The following is an 18193-nucleotide window of genomic DNA, read 5'->3' on the forward strand; positions in this document are numbered from 1 at the left end:
AAGAGGGAAGTAGAGCCCCATTGTTATACAGAATACAGGTATGATGATGTGAGGGAAAAAAAGAAGTCAGTCACATTAGATTGGGTAGAGAGAAGTGGTGGGAGGGGAGGGGAGGGGAAGTGGGGGAATGGAAGGACAGCAGAATAAAATAGACATTATTATTGCTGTGTGTATGTATGTGACTGCATCACCAATGTAATTCTGCAACCTGTACACTCAGAAAAATGAGAAATTATATCCCATCTGATTCAAATGTATGGTATGTCAAGATCATTGTACTGTCATGTGTAACTAATTAAAACAATTTAAAAAGTGAATGAATAAAGAGGTTCTTGCTACAAAAGAAGTGCTCAGCTAACATTCAATGAGATGAATTTTCTATAGACCCAATTTTCAATTCACTCTATAATAAAAGATGAAATAAAAAAAGAATCAAGTAAGATAATGTCTACAGAAGGCTTTAAAAAGAATAATGGGTAGTGTTAGGGTTAGGGTTTAATTTGGTAAAATTTCTCAGATGCTTGGCAGAATTTATTTTTTACCTATTCTTACTAGGTTCCTCAAGTTTGGATCTTCCAAGGTCAATGGTTCTCTGGCAAGAAAGGGTTGAATTTTCATGTTTCACTTCATTTTGTCCTACAGGGATGAACGAAATTAGAGGGGAAATCAAACAGGATTCTTACAAGCTGCTTGAATCTTCACACACTCAATCAGTTCTCAGGGCACACTCTCTTGTTTGTTCTTTGTTGAAGTTGCATTAAACTGAAGTACAAAGAGAACGCTTTATCTTTGAGTACTTTAGGGGGAATACACTATCCTGAAATATTTCCAAAATTTTTATGATTGGATGTCATAGATACTCGGTAGAATTCCTCTATTACCTAGGCCCACTAGGCTTCTTACTCTTACATCTTCCAGGTTCAAAGTTTTGCCAACGGGTTAGGGTTGGGTTTTAGGTTAGGGTTAGGGTTAGGGTGATGGTTAGCAATCCATTTTGGGTTAAATTTGGTTAGCTTTCTTTGGCACTGGGCAGATTCATCCTTTATCCAGGCATACTAAGTTCCCCATATCTGGGTCTCCTAGGTTCAATGGTTCACTGTCAGGAAATTTTGAATTTTCATGTTTCACTTTATTTTGCCCTATAGAGATGTATTGAAATTGAAATAGAAATGGAACAGGATTTGTGCAAGCAGCTTGAAAGTTCATACACTTTATCAGTTCTCAGTGCACACTGTCTTGTTTGTTTTTTGTTGAAGTTGAAGTTTGTTTATTTGTTGAAGTTGAAGTTCATTTTTTTTGTTGAAGTGGAAAGAGACTGCTTTATCTGTGAGTGCTTTAGGAGCAATCAGGGGAATACGCTTGTACTGAAACAGCTCCAAAAATTTTTTTGTTGGATTTTTTTGACAGTGGGCAGGTTTCACCAGTTCCCTAGTTTCATAGGCTCCATAAGTTTGAGTATTCTAGGACCAAAGGTTGGCTAAGAAGTTAGGGTTAGGGTTATGGTTATGGTTAGTGTTTGGGTTAAAGGTTAAATTTTGTCAGATTAATTTGATATTGGTAGGATTAATTCTTTACCTAGCCTTATTAGGTTCCCTAAGTTTGGATATTCTAGGTTCAAGAGTTCCCTGGCAGGAGGAGTTTGAAATTTTATGTTTCACTTGTTTTGCCCTATAGAGATGAATGAAAATGGAGGTGGTAATCAAACAGAATTTGTGCTAGCTGCTTGAAACTTCAGAACTCAATCAGTTTTCAGTGCACACTCCCTGGATTTTTCCTTATTGAAGTTGCCCCAAGCTGAAGTATAAAGAGCTGTCTTTAACTGTGAGCACTTTAGGAGCAATCATGGGAATACACATGAACTGAACTAGACCAAAAAATTTTTGGTTGGATTTTTTTGATACTAGGCAGTATTCATCTTTTATCTAGCCTGTCTTGGCTCCCCATGTGTGAATCTTCTAGGATCAAAGTTTCACTTACAGGTTAGGGTTAATTTTAGTGTTAGGACAGGTTTAGGGTTAGGGTTAGTGTTATGGTTAGGATTTAATTTGGTCCATTTACTTGGATACTTGGCAGGATTCTTTTTTTACCTAGCCTTACTATGTTCCCCAAGTTTGGATCTTTTAGGTTCAGTGTTACTCTGGCAGGAAGAGTTTGAATTCACATGTTTCACTTCATTTTGTTCTTTAGCAATGAATGGAAATAGATGTGGAAATCTAACAGAATATGTTCTAACTGCTTGAAACTTTACACACACAATCTGTGCTCAGTTCACATTCTCTGCTTTTTTCCTCATTGAATTTGCCCTAAACTGAAGTGGAAAGGGACAGCTTCATCTTTGGGAAATTTAGGAGCAAGTAGGGCAAACCCTGTACTGAAATAGCTCTAAAAGTTTTATGGTTGAATTTTATTAATACTGGGCAGAATTCATTCATTGCTTAGCCTCATTAGACTCCCAAAGTTTACACCTTCTATGTTCTAAGATTCACTAACAGTTTAGGGTTAGGGTTTGTGTTAGGTTTAGAGTTAGGGTTAGAGTTAGTCTTAGGGTGAGGCATAAATTTGATCAGATTTCTCTGACACTGGGCAGGATTCATCTTTCCCCTGTCCCCACTAGACTTTCAAAGTTTGGGTCTTGTAGGATCAAAGGTTCACTCACAGGTCAATGTTAGGGTTAGGGTTAGGGTAAATGTTAGGGTTAGTGTTAGCGTTAAGCTTAGGGCTTAAATAGGTTCAATTTATTGGATACTGGGTAGGATTCATTTTTTACCTAGTTTACTAGGATTGCCATTTTGGGTCTTCTAGAATTCAATGTTTGGCTGCCAGGAACTGTTTGAATTTTTATGTTTCACTTCAGTGTGCCCTATACGGATGAATGGAAATAGAGTGGAAATCAAACAAGATTAGTGCTAGCTTTTATAAACTTCAAACACTCAATCAGGACTTAGTACGTACTCTCTGGTTTGTTTTTGTTTCCCTAAACTGAAGAGCAAAGAGAAAGCTTTATCTGTGAGTACTTTAGAAGCAAGCAGGGGAATACCCTGTATTGAAATATCTCCAAAATTTTTAGGATTGGATTTCATCAATACCAAAAAGAATTAATCTATTACCTAGCCCCAGTAGGCTCCCCAAGTTCAGGTCTTCTATGTTTAAATATTCACTAACAGGTTAGGGTTAGGTTTTGGTTTAGGGTGAGGGTAATGGTTAGGGTTAGCTTTAGGTTTAGGGTTAAATTTGATTGGATTACTTTGATACTGGGCAGGATTTACCCTTTCCTGAGCCTTACTAAGTTTCCCGAATTTGGGGCTTCTAGGTTTAAAAGTTCACTAGCAGGTTAGGGTTAGGATCATGTAAGCATTAGGGTTTGGGTTAATTTTAGTTGGATTACTTTGATGCTTCTTTCCCCAATTTTGGGTCTTCTAGGTTCAAAGGTTCAATAACAGGTTGGACCTAGGGTTAGGGTTAGGGTTGTGGTTATCGTTAGGGTTAAATTTGGTTGGATTTCTTTGACTCAGGGAAAGATTCATCTTTTACCTAGCCCTGCTAGGCTCTCAAAATTTGGGTGTTCTAGGGTGAAGGGTTCTCTAAAAGGCTAGAGTTAGGGTTAGCATTAGGTTTTAGGTGAGGATAATGAGTATAGTTTGGAACAGGGTTTAATTTGGTAAAATTTTTCAGACTTGGCAGGATTCATTTTTTACCAAGTCTTACTAGTTTCCACAATTTTTGGTCTTCTACACTCAATGGTTCACTTGCAGGATCAGTTTGAATTTTCATGTTTCACTTCATTTTGTCCTATAAGGAAGAATGGAAGTAGAGTGGAAATCAAACAGGATTCATGCTAGCTGCTTGAAACTTTACACGCTCAATCAGTTTTCATGGCACAGTCTTTGGTTTGTTCTTAGTTGAAGTTTCCCTAAGCTGAAGTAGAAAGAGAAAGCTTTATCTTTGAGTGCTTTAAGAGCAAGCAGGGGAATACTCTGTGCTGAAATACCTCAAAAAATTTTATGACTGGATGTCATTAATACTTGGAAGAATTCATCTTTTACCTATCCCCACTAGGCTCCTTACATTTGGGTCTTCTAGGTTCAAAGTTTTGCTAACATGTTAGGGTTATGTTTGGGGTTACGGTTAGGGTTAGGTTAGCGTTACAGTAAGGGTTAAATTTGGTTGGATTACTTTGATACTGGGAAGATTCATCCTTTACCCATCCTTACTAAGTTCCTCATGTTTAGGTCTTCTAGGTTCAATGATTCCATGTCAGAAACAGTTTTAATTTTCATGTTTCATTTCATTTTGCCCTATAGAGATGAATTAAAATTGAAGTAGGAATGAAACAGTATTTCTGCAAGCAGCTTGAATGTTCATGCACTTTATCAGTTCTCAGTGAACACTATCTTGTTTGTTTTTTGTTGAAGTTGAAGTTTGTTTATTTATTGAAGTGGAAGTTTTTTTTTTTTTTTTTTTTTGCTGAAGTGGAAAAAGACCGTTTTATCTGTGAGCACTTTAAGAGAAAGCAGGTGAATACACTTGTACTAAAAAAGCTCCAAATAATTTTTTGTCAGATTTTTTGACAGTAGGCAGGATTCATCTTTTACCTAGTTTTATAGGCTCCACAACTTTGGGTATTCTAGGAACAAAAGTTCCCTAATAAATTAGGGTTAGGGTTAGTGTTAAGGTTAGGGATAAGTTTGGTAAGATTACTTTCATACTGGTAGGATTCATTCTCTTCCTAGCCTTACTAGGTTCCCTAACTTTGGATATTCTAGGTTCAACAGTTTCCTGGCAGGAGGAGTTTGAAATTTTAGGTTTTACTTATTTTGCCCTATAGAGATGAATGGAATGGAGGTGGTAATCAAACAGGATTTGTGGTAGCTGCTTGAAATCTCAGTAACTCACTCAGTTTTCAGTGCACACTCCCTGGTTTTTTCCTTGATGAAGTTGCCCCAAACTGAAGTAGAAAGAGACAGCTTTACCTGTGAGTGATGGAGAAATCAGGGGAATACACATATACTGAAAATGACCCAAAAAGATTTTGGTCGGTTTTCTTTGACACAGGGCAGTATTCACCTTTTACCTATCCCAACTAGGCTCCCCACATTTGGGTCTTCTAGGATCAAAGGTTCGCTCACATGTTAGGGTTACTTTTAGTGTTAGGATTAGGGTTAGGGTTAGGGTTAGCATTATGGTTAGGATTAAGTTTGTTCAATTACTTGGATTCTGGGCAGGATTCTTCTTTTGCCTGGCCTTACTAGGTTCATAAAATTTGGGTCTTGTAGATTCAATTGTTCACTGGAAGATATAGTTTGAATACATATTTCACTTCATTTTGTTCTTTAGTGATGAATGAAAATAGATGTGGAAATCAAAAAGAATGTGTGCTAGCTGCTTGAAATTTCACACACTCAGTCAGTGCTCAGTCTGCACTGTTTTTTTTTCCTCATTGAATTTTCCCTAAGCTGAAGTAGAAAGAGACAGCTTCATCTTTGAGCACTTTAGGAACAAGTAGGGGAATACCCTGTACTGAAATAGCTCTAAAATTTTTATTGTCGAATTTTATTAATACTGGGCAGAATTTATTCATTACCTTGCCCCACTAGACTCCTGAAGTTCACGTCTTGTAGGTTCTAAGATTAACTAACAGGGTAGGGTTAGGGTTTGTTTTAGGGTTAGGGTCAGGGTTAGTGTTAGGGTGAGGGTTAAATTTATTTGGATTTCTTTGACACTGAGCAGGATTCATTTTTTTCCTAGTACCACTAGGCTTTCAAAGATTGGGTCTTCTAGAATCAAAGTTTCCTCTAACAGGTCAGTGTAAGGGTTAGGGGTAGGGTTAAGGTTAGGATTATGGTTAGCATTAGGGTTAGAGTTAGGGTTTAATTTGGTCCAATTTTTTTGGATACTGGGCAAGATTCATTTTTTACCTAGTCTTACTAGGATCCCAAGTTTGGGTCTTCTAGGTTCAATGGTTCACTGGTAGGAAGAGTTTGAATTTTCATGTTTCACCTCATTGTGTCCTATAGGGATGACTGGAAATAAAGTGGAAATCAAACAGGTTTTGTGCTAGCTATTTAAACTTCACAAACTCAATCAGTTCTCAGTGTGTACTCTCTGGTTTGTTCATAGATTTCATTGCCTAAGCTGAAGAGCAAATAGAAAGCTTCATCTGTGAGTGCTTTAGGAGCAAGCAGGGGAATACCCTGTACTGAAATATCTCCAAAATTTTTATGATCAGATTTCATTGGTACTGGGCAGAATTCATCTATTACCTAGCCCCAGTAGGCTCCCCAAGTTTGGGTCTTCTATGCTCAAATGTTCACTAATATTTTAGGGTTAAGTTTTGGTTTAGGTTAGGGTTAAGATTAGGGTTAGTGTTAGGTTTAGGGTTCATTTTTCTTGGATTACTTTGATACTTGATTCTCCAATTTTGGTGTTCTAGGTTCAACAGTTCCCTTGAAGGTTCATGTTTCATTTCATGTTGCCCTATACAGATGTATGTAAATGATGGTGGTAAGCAAACAAGATTTGTGCTACCTACTTGAAAGTTCACTCACTTAATCAGTTTTCAGTGCACAATCTCTGGTTTGTTTTCTTTGAAGTTGCCCTAATCTGAAGTAGAAAAGGACAACTATTTCTGTGAACACTTTAGGAGCAAGCAGTTGAATACACATGTACTGAAATATCTCCAAAGTAGTTTTGGTCTGATTTTTTTGACACATGGAATGATGCATCTTACACCCAGCTTCACTGAGCTCACCAAGTTTGGATCTTCTAAAAACAAAGTTTCACTGCAGTGAACACTTAGTACATCAGCTTTTGTCAGTACCTCTAAATATTTTTTTCATGATCCACCAGAGGTGGAATTACTGCATATATATTTTATGGTTCCCTAATTAGCCAGAGTAGTGGTGCCATATATAAATATTGATCAAAGAATAGCAAAGAAGAGGTCAGGTCTCATTGCATTCCCACCACCTGGACTAGAATACTTGGTCTGAATCCTTGCTAAGTGGATAGGCAAGAAGCACTATTTCATGCCCAATCAGATGCAAGGTCCAAATCAGATGCCATGCTCACAGGTCCATGACTACTGTGGAACAGCTGTAGAGACTTCCTTCTCTGGGTTTTGATGTGGTTGCCCTGTGGTTGTGGATCTTTTCCCTCCACAGTATTATATTGGGTGTGAAACTAGCTATGGAGACCACTGAACCTGTACTTGTGTGGACACTTGCACTCTGCTCTTTGGGAATATTTATGGTACCACTTCTCTGAAGTGTCACTTCACAATACATATAAAGAAACTGTAGATTGTACATTCCCTCCCCCTGACTCCTTCAGATTCTGATCCTTGTTCTTGTTTCTCCAGGTCCTTGGTTTGTTGCCTCCTTCTGCCTGAGAGCCTCAGTGCTGAAAATGCATTGCCACCAGCCATTTGCCAGTTCATCTCATACATGGCTGATCTGTGATCTTCAGCTGGTCCCCAAATGATGAACTACTCAATGGAATTTATCTGATGGTCTTACTTTCATAAAACTTGAACTCTGGTAGGGAGGGGTTGAGGATGGGAGGGAGGTTTGATGGAGTGAGATATGGGTGTCCTTCTGTCTTCCAGTTACATCCTTATTTTCTGCCTTAATCAGCTTTCTATCATTAAGACAGTGAAATTGGAATGTTTACACTTCTGCTGGCAGGTGGGGTCTGCATTAGCTGCAGCTGAGAAGTGTTGCACTTCTTAATGGTGTGCCATGCCCTCCCGTGTTGCAGCAGACCCTAGTCACAGACTGTCCATTTCTACTGCTTTCTGCACTCTTTTCTTCTGAATTGAACAATGAAATCCACAGACATGGATGAGTGAGGGTAAGAATAGGATTTATTGAAGAATAGAAACAGGAACAGTACTCTTCATTTGTGAGAGGGGAACCAGTGAGAGGCTTTGTGTCCTCCTGTGCTAGTGTAGGGGAGTGTACAGCACTTGGGTCAATGCTATTTTTCCATACTTATGCCATTTAGGGTTTGAACAAAATACCAATTCTGCTGGTCCAAACTTATGATAGAGTTAGGAAACGTACTAATGCTATTGCTTAGCCCTAAATCCCACTCACTTTTTCCTTATTTCCATTTTCTCTTGGCTTCTTCTCTTGGCAAGAGGTTGAGGTAGTGAATCCCACAGGCTCAGTGGGTGGGGCAGGGGGTGCTGAGGTTCTGTAGCTGCAGCCTTGCCTAAAGCAGGGTTGTGCACTGAGCCAGCTGGAGTTGGTTTTTGCTGGTATGACAGGTCAGTGTGCCTTGGCTCTCCTGAAGGGATGGCCCACTGTGTCTCATGCCCACACTCACCAATTGTGTCCAACTCACCTGGGGCTGCCATTCTATGACTGTTTTTACATTTCACTGCTAGGCTGCAACTTCTCTTCAGGGACCATGGGTCTGAGTGCATAGTTTGGCAGCTGGGGACTCATGTCAATGGTCACCTTATATAAATGACATAGATGGACTACAGACTAAGAGATGGAAGACTGTGGAATGAAAGAAAGCTGTATTCCAGGCTGTGATGTGCCTCAGGATCAAAGTAGTGGTGTACAGCTTCTCAGCATGGTCTGTGAAAGAGGGATGTCATTAACATTTTATATTAGACGCTCAGAGTAGCTTAAGGACTCAGAAATTTTGGTACAATAAACAAAAATGAGGGACAACACCAGTGTTGGCCTGGCTGCCCTATGAGTGCAGAGGAAGGGAACAGAGTTTGGGTTCAGAAAAGCCTGAGATGGTAAAAATGCTCCCTGATCTTAGCTGATGCAGAAATTTCAGCGTGTGTTGGAGTTTAAAAAGTATGCTCTGTATCTCATCTGGCCTCTGGGAACTGAAGCACGAGCCACCTCTGGGAGAGATCACTGCCCTGGTGACTGGGTGTCTTGGGATATCTGGGGAAAAATAAGACCACAGCTGCAATATTTTGGCTGACACCTATAGAGTGACCAAAGTGTGGCCAATTGAATGAAATAGGCACAGAGTGCACTTCACCCTGTGTGATTGAAGTAAGAAAAGCAAAGAGGAGCTCAACTCGTTTGTCCTTTGTGTCTGGTGGCTCATGTGACCAGCTGAAGTGAGCTGGGAGTCTGAGCTGGCAGGGTGAACACCTCAGGGGCTAAACCCATGAATGCTGTGCTCATGGGCAGCAGTCAGTAGAGGATTGGCCCTCTGCCCCACAATTGGTTTTCTAGGGAGTCTCCTGAGGGCCAGACCCACATCAGAGATGGGCTACTGTCTACCCTAGGTCCTAGTCAATCTAATGCCTTTCAAGGTGGCACCACCTAAAAAAGCCCATTAGGTCTGATTAGACCTAAGCTCCACCTGCTGGAACTCCTCTCACCAAGTGCTGCAGAAGTGGTACCCTGAGTATACCTAAACTGAGTACCCCACTGTGTACCAAACTGGGGTGAATGGAGAAGATACCACTGACAGTACTTCATAACTCCTCCCACCTCATACTGGTGAGAAGGGAAGATGAGTCTTATATCAAACACCTCAATCTCAAGCCATTCCAACTGGCAACTCAGAGAGCAACACAAAGACAGAATGGTGTTAACACCACCTACCCCTTGCTCTGTCAGTACTTAACTCAAGAAGAAATGGAAAGAAAGACACTAGGGCATAGAAAGTGACCACTAAATCCAATCAACTATTTTGACCACTTCAGTGAAGATAGTTTCTTCATTATACACTAAGATGTTGGGTTTTCTAAATTTTCATTTATTTTTATTTTTCATAATTTTTTTCTCACTAAAAAAGTTAGTGGTAGGAATGTGTGTGCATTCTCAAGTGAATTCTGGCTATGTTGATTGGTTCATGTATACATACACTTATTTCTTCTCTCATTTTTAGCATTTTAAAATGTACCTATTATTTCCTAGCATTCTCTAGTAGGTGTTTGGGTTTTTGGATTATATATGTTGGTTTCATTTTGTACTAGTGTCCTTTGTTTTTTTCCTCTTGTTTCTCTTTGTCTCTTCTTTTACTAAGGGCCAAATTCTGTTGCTCTTTCCCTATTTCCCAATACCTTGCTGCTTCTATTTTCCCCCTCCTTCCATAGAGAGAGAATCTGCTGCAGGTGTTCTGCATTCTCTGTTCACGTTTTGAAATTGAAAACTCTTTCCTAACTTCCTAAAACGTTTTCTTTTTACCTAATCAACTGTATATTTACCATCCTTCAGAACTAATGGGATTATATGTCCACTGCTCCCCACCCCCATTAATGCTAATACAGTCATTACTACTGTGGATAATATAGTTGACACCTGTGGTTTGCTTTACTAAAGCCAGGTCTAGTTCATGGTGATTGTTTTTATTGTTGACAATCGCTGAAACCACCATTCCAGTTTATTGGTGGTAATTAATGTTCCAGAGTTCTCCATTTACACAGCTGGTGGAAACTCTCAGGAATCTTCAGATGAACAGTGACAGAGAAATGAGTTCAAATTGTTATGGCAGAGCAGGCAAAGAATGCAGGGAGAATGATCTAAGAAAGTAAGAAGTCCAGTGGCAGATGGCCTGAGGCAAAGCTGCATCTGGTTGCTGGTGAGGTCAGCAGGAGTGATCTCTTCTGACATGCTTGCTGACTTCTGATTTGGGTGTCATTTTTTTTGAGGGATATGCCTTTATAGTGACAGGATGAACACTAACTCCCTCTGCAACCCTCCCTGATGGTTCCACCTTGAGTCCTGACCTATACAGCTTGACTGGTCACAGACCATAGTCAATCAGTGTGTCCTGGCAGGATGGTTTCTTCTAATTGGCCAGATTGCAATTATGTGACCTTCTGCCTCCCAGGTGCCTTTGGAACATCTTACCATGTTTCCTGGTGGAGATGCCTGTGAGCAGGGTTCAGGGTGGAGATGCTGTATCCTATGTGCTGTGCCCATTTGTGCTGACATCCCACATCCCACTGTCTTCTGTTCACAGAGGAATTCGTGGCAGCACTTCTTCCCTTCATACATGTGTTTTACCACCACAGTGTAGTAAGGTTTTCTTTGTGAAGGCTGAATTTGGCTTTTGCTCCTGGCTCTTAGACCTGCACCTTGTGTCATGTGACATCAGTTATTCAGTCAACAATTATTCACTGAGTACTTGTTCTTTGTAAGGTCATCGTTAGTTTTGGAAGTCAAAGTCAGGTGGGTGAGTTCATGTGAGAAAAGGGGGTAAATAATCTAAGTGTACATAGAAGTGCAGGGACATAGATAGAGATAGAGCCTATGAGGAGGTCACAACGGGAAGTAAGGGACAGGTCATGTGTCCATCAGAGGAAGAGTGTCCCAGGCAGAAGGGAACTATTCCAATGCTCCTGATATGGGAAAAAACATAGGCTTCCCAGAGAACAGATGGTCAACTCTTTCTTTTCAAAAGCCAGATAGTAAACATTTCAGCTTTTGAGGGCCATATACCCTTTGTGGCAACTGATCAACTCTGTCACTGTCATTGAAAAAGAGGCACTGACAACCCCTAAATGACCAGGTATGAATGTGCTCCAATAATGATTTGGTTAAAGGACACTGAATTAAAAATTTCATATCATTTTTCTTGTCATCATTTAGTATTTCTTTTAGAATATTTTAAGTAGAAAATCTTAGCTGGAAGGCCTGAAAATACCAGTGGAAAGCCCTATTTGGCCCAAAATCTGTGATGTGCACACTCCTGTTTGGTAAGGTGGCTGGTGAGGTAGCAGGGCAGTAGGGAGGAAAGCAGCTGGAGATGTGCTCAGCAAGAGAAACAGGGCACACCTATGTGGCCTTGGAGACCATTCTGGAGCTGTTATTATTCCAAAATTCCCTGGAAAGGCCTGTCTGGATTTTCACCACCTACAGTGTTTCTGGCCAGCAGGTATCACCCAGGGATTCTTCCAGGAAATAAGCTGTGTCTGAACAAGGAGCAGAAGGGTGATTCTAGGCCTAATCTAAAGTTCACCATGAGTCTGAAGGGAATCCCTTTCCTTCTCTGGGCTTCTGCTTTCTCATCAACACTGGGCCACTGGGGGAAAGTGGTCTCCAGTAAGCTTCTTGCTCTGGCATACTGTCATTGGTCTTTGCACATTTCTTTCCAGCTCAGCCTGATCTCCAGCACCCCATGGTGCTGACAGCCATATGTTGCTCCCAGGATGCTGCTGACCTGAGCTGAGTCCACAATTAGACAATATTGGGTCTGTATCATATTGGGTCTGTATCCTTCCCCCTAGCTGGCTGCTGAGGACACACAGGGCAGAAGATCTGAGCTGTGTCTGTGAATAACATCCAGGAGTCTGTGTTCCTGTGGGGTACCCAACTGCTTCTGCTGCTCCCACCAGAAATATCCTTTGAGCTTCTTGTGACCCCAGCTCTCCCACCTCTGTCAGTTATAATTGGGCCTCTGAGAGGGAAGTGCAGGAGGCCCCATGGAGGGAGGAGAGGGGGATGTGGAGGCTCATTGAGCCCATCCACCTCCTGCCTTCCTCTCGCACCTCTTCTCAACCTCCCTCAACCACTCTTCTTCTGCCCCAGGTGAAATGGGTAGTGGCTCCCAGGCAGCATTGACAGCATGGTGTGTTGCTAGGGCACCATGGGATCCTTTTGAAGCAGGTCCAGTGGGAGGCCTTTCATTCTCTTTGGTGTGGGCCCTGTTCATCTTCATATGGGAACATTTGGCTGCATGAGTTTATTCCCATGGTCACTGTCACTGACTTATCAGTTCATTCAGGTACTTCACACCTTCCGAATTAATTTTACCTTCTTCATCTAATATGTGATCACCAGGGAGAAGAGCTGTTCATGCACTCTTTTTTTCTTTGATGGAGCCTCCCAAACCACCTGAGAGGCAGGCAAGGTCAAAATGATGACTTCAATGTGAAGAAGAGATTATCAGCCTCCTCTCTGTAAGTCACATCACAGCCATCTTTATTGGGTTTTAATGTTCAGCAAATTTTAGTTCATGCTGATTGGTGGAGCCTCAACTCTCTTCTTCCTCCCTGCTCAGTGAATGAACTCCTGAAATGACACCCCACATCACATTTCATTATGTCACCGTGAAAGCCTAATCATTGAGTTATCATTCAAAAAACTATGATCTTGGTAATACGCCATCACATTAAAAAAACAACACTGTATGAGCTTGCTTTTAAAACTAAATGCTCTCAGTTTGAATGCTGTCTCACATATTAAATGCAACTGAGTTTGTGTTCTCCCACATTATCATAGGGAGATATATACTGACTTCTTGAAATAATCTACTCTAGTGCAGATAACACTAAAAAAGGGAATACAAATTTAGTAACTCTGAAAATAGGCTCAAATTTACAAATTATGAAAGTAATCATACCTTTCTCATCATTATTTGCAAGCAGCAGGAATTTTGACAAAAAGGAGAGGCAGGATTAAAGGGTAAAGATGTATTGTGAAGTAATTCACTACCTGACATTATTGGAAGGAAACACTCACCTAACTAAAATTTACATTTGGATAGTGGTGTGGCTTGTGTTTTAAACTGACCTACCCCCCAAAAATTGTTTTCCATTTTAAACTTGGAATGTATTCAAGATTTTGAAATGTTTGACTGATGCTCAGTTCTTTGTGTCTAACCTAAAGGCAGCTATTATACTGAAGACAAATTGAATGACAGCATAGCAGTGTTAAAACAAAGCTTAACTGACGTGACTTCACAGGTGCCCCCTACATCTGCACTGTGGCTATGTTGCTAATAGTTTTATGATGACTATAGATCACATTCACTTCTCTGTGCTTAGTAAAGTATAGAAAGGTACAAAACCTGCCAGTCTTTTACTGAACTTTCATAGTACATTTAGCTCATCATGCCAGCCATGTTAGAACATACCTATAATTTCAGTGACTCAGGATGTTGAGACAGGAGTATTACAAATTTGAGTCCAAACTGTGCAATGTAGAAAAACACTGTCTCACAATAAGATTTAAAAGAGGCTGGAGATATAGGTTGGTGGCAGAGCACTTGCCTAGTGAGAGGCCCTGGAATCCCCAGTATTGCAGGGGGAAAATCATCATTATTGTATGACAAGGATATTTAATCCTAACATTAGGTCTAGATTATTATTATGAAAAATAGACAGTCCAAAAATGTACGGCTGTGAGCCAGTAGCCACTGAGCTAGTGACTACCCACCAGCCTGTGCACAGGGTGAGTGGGTGAGATTCTATTTGCTATCCTCACTGACAGGAGTTGGCAGAGGGTTTTGGGGAATACCCTACAATAGGACTTTTTATCCTAGTTTATACCACCATCTTACAAAGTCAACTTGATGTTAATGTTTTTGAATACCTGGAATATTTAATGAGAGCTAAAGCTCTTTACTAATATGATTTTATTAATGGATTTGATCAATACTTAATATTCAGTCTCATAGCTGAGTCAGATATTTATTAGGTGTCCATTAAAGCAGAAAGGTCTATCCACATTACCTTTAAAATATACCTACAGTTCTCTGATGAATCAGCATAAATTGATTTTGAATAGTTTTCTATCAAACATAAGAACAGTTCTTTATTTCAGTGTTTAGGAATACTACTTGCTGGAAGATAAAATTCCTAGGATTTAGTTGTGATTGTGTACAAAGCGATCAGCAACATAAACCAACATTACAAATAATCCATTAAAAGAAAAATAAATGTTTGATTTTCAGTGGTATTCAACATGCAGTAAGAGTAGAAATGTACAGTTTCAGAAGACAATGTTATCTTTGTTTATAATTTTTTAAAACATGGACACAATATCTTTATTTATTTTATTTAATTTTATGTGGTACTGAGGGTCAAACCCAGTGCTTCTCATGTGAGGGGCAAGTGCTCCACCACTGAGCTTAAACCCCAGCCCTGATAATGATATCTTGTTGAACAAAGATTTAAAGGGTAAGCGATTGTATTGTTGTAAAATAAACATGCCAGTTTACCATCAATCCCAAACTTTTTTTAATGTACTGACCTGAATTTAGAAAGCATCCTTGATCTTGATAGAATTAATTAAAGATAAATATCAAATTAACTGCTCAGTGAATATTAGTATCCTCATAGCACTGATCTCTTTTGTAATAATTGTAAATACACTGATTATCATTGAAGTTTAAAGAGGTACAAGATCATCCAAGAGATCAAGTATCTGAGAATTTTTTTCTGTGATATTGTGCTCATAATTCTTTTTGTGCTTGACTTACATTTTGAGCTATTTTAATTTCATGTGGCATATAACAATGTCTCCTGTGAATTTTATTTATATTAGGGATCAAACCCAGGGGAACTCTACCACTAAGCTACATCCCCACACTTATTTTTTTTTTATTTTGAGACAGGATCTCTATATGATGCCTAGGCGGCCCTGAATTTTCCATTCTCTCTCCAGCCTCCAAAGCAAATGGGATTGTAGGATTGTGTACCTGTTAAACTTCACTCAGTTGAATTTTTTTTTGTAATGATAATTTACCCCAAGGATCCTTTATCAAAGAGCCATATCTCCATCCCTTTTTCTTTTTTAAATTTTGAGACATGGTCTCACTAAATTGCTTAGGGCCTAAATTGCTAAAGGTGCCCTTGTACTTGTAATTCTCCTATTTTAGCCTCCCAATTCACTGAAATTACAGGCATGTCTCTAGCAAGATGAGAACTTTTAATGATCATTGCACTAAAATATTATGCAGTCTAAAATATGTTTCATATAGATATTGAGTTTTAAAATATTTTATTTTTTAATTTTTTTAGTTATAGTTAGATACAATATCTATTTATTTTCATGTGGTGCTAAGGATCGAACCCAGGGCCTTGCACATGCTATGCAAGCACTCTACTGCTGAGCCACAATCCTAGCCCAAGTTTTCAAAGTATGTAACTTAAATTGATTTTCCTCTCTCTTTACAGGGCTGGAGATTAAGCCCAGGCCCTTAAACACACTAAAAAGTGTTCCACATTGACAGGCACTAAAGCGTGTGCCTGTAATCCCAGCAGCTCAGGGAGGCTGATACCAAGTTCAAAACCAACCTTAGCAAAAGTGAGGCACTAAGAAACTCAGTGAAACTCTCTTTCTATAAATAAAATACAAAACAAAGCTAGGGATGTGGCTAAGTGGTTGAATGCCCCTGAATTCAATCCCCAGTACCAAAAAAAAGTGCTCCATATCCATACATATTCAGCACTTAACTTGAATTTTCTATGTATTACTATGTACACTGTAGGCTTTTCTGAAATACAGCTCCAAGAACTATTTATCATTGGGAAGTTCCTTAGTTGCATTTCTCCCAATTCTGTTATTACATAATGTATTCATTTTGTCTGTTACACACAAACCACTGTATGCAGCTATAAGTTATTGTTAAGTTAATTTAGACTTGAATAAAAATATGTTAAAATGATGTTATCTCAAAGGACATTTTCTAAAATAATTTGTAGAAATCAGATATGCTACTCATTTCTTAAAACTTTGTCATATTACATTAAATTAGGTTTGGTCTGAGGATGACTCCACCCTTGAGTCTGGGATCTGCCAATGAAGGTAATGCTCACCCTACTTAGTTAAAGCCTAGTGCAGAGGACACTCCTAACACTGTGGAGTCTCAGAAGTGGCAGTGCTGAGCCTGCGAATTGTATCTTAGGAATGGGGATCTGTGTGACCTGGAAAGCTGTTTTCAGCCTCACTGTTCCTCTTCATCAGAGCTGCCATGTCACGTGGGAGGCATAAGTGCTGTGAAGCTATTCCAGTCTTGAGGGTGACAGGTAAGTGGGTCATTTTGTTTCCATTCTCTTTTCCTTGCTTAAGAAACTCCACTAAATGTAAGATGTCTAAATATGGGATGGAAACTAAAAGCTTATTAATTGTCATGGAATTATGAGTCTGTGATATTTACATTTAAGACCTATTCACATCTTGAAGAAATCTAATATTTAAAATACAATGGTGGTTCTTATTAATGCTTGTGAAGCCTAGTATGCTCTCTGAGCTATGGCATATAAAAACATTAGTGAAATTTTGATCAAAAGTTAAAATACAAATACAATTATGGGCATAATTACATACATAAAATATATTTCAGAAAAATAAAGTTTGCTTGATGATCTAACTCAAATTATACCAAAAATAGAAATCGCACTCTTTGTCTTTGCAAATTTTGAGGGGAAATATGAGCAGCGAAAGCAGAATTTCTGCCAAGCAGTCGATCCTGATAGAAATGGAGCAGAAAGTTCTGTGCACAAAGATGAATAGGTGATCCATTTCCAGAGTTGAGCAGGTGCAAGGTACAGAGTTAGCTCTTGTAGAGTCCTAAGTGTGTGGGTAGGAGGGCTCCAAGTGCTATCCTAAGAGGAAGGACCCCTTCAGGGTCTTGGGGAGGTTCACACAGGAAGCCAGCCTATAGGGGCCCAGTTAATTGGCTGCTAACTTCTCCCTGTGCCAACTCAAACCTGTCCCCTGCCTCAAAGTAATCAATTCAGAAGACTCAATCCACTCCTCTCACCAGAGGAATTGAGGTCCAAACTATCAAGGGCCCTGCCCATACAATCAATAACTGATTGCTACATGGATGGATTAGGACAGAATGTGCAGCTGTCCCCCTTTGGATGACATCCTAGGAAGAGACCTGTGTGATAGCCATCTGTATCTATGCACTTGAGGGGACTAACAGTCCATTTGGGGCTCAATGTGCCCATGTCTCTGGCCAGTCTAGATGGATATGTGCTTGGTCAAGTAGCAACTAGGGTGTCATCTGGCATAGCTCCTAACCTGTCATGTGAACACAGAGGGATGGGCATGAAAGCTCATTGGAAGCGGAGTCCTCAGGCCCTGAGACCAAGAGACAGCCCAGCCTCTGCAAGTGCAGACTGTAACTATACCTGCAGGTGGGCACTGTATAGTGAGCTGGGAAGGCTATAGTGAGCAAACCTGTCACCAATGCTCTATCATGGCTCCTTTTCTGAAGAGCAAATCATGAATGAGTTTTGGTAGAAAACCCTTATGTGTATGGTCATAAGGGTAATATGATGTGCTAAGGCATCACCAAAGATGCATGGGCATGTCAATGATAAAGGACCTTTTCAACAAAGGGTGCTGTGAGAACAGATGAACATATAGAAAAGAATAGAGTTAGATTCCCTTCCTCACTTCATATACACACACATGTGTACACACATACACGTGTACACACACACACACACATCCTCAAAATATATCAGAAC

The sequence above is a fragment of the Marmota monax genome, unplaced genomic scaffold, assembly GCF_021218885.2.
Source record: "Marmota monax isolate L192 unplaced genomic scaffold, Marmota_monax_Labrador192_F-V1.1 WCK01_AAM20220418_F8-fsc00005, whole genome shotgun sequence".
Lineage (NCBI taxonomy): Eukaryota > Metazoa > Chordata > Mammalia > Rodentia > Sciuridae > Marmota > Marmota monax.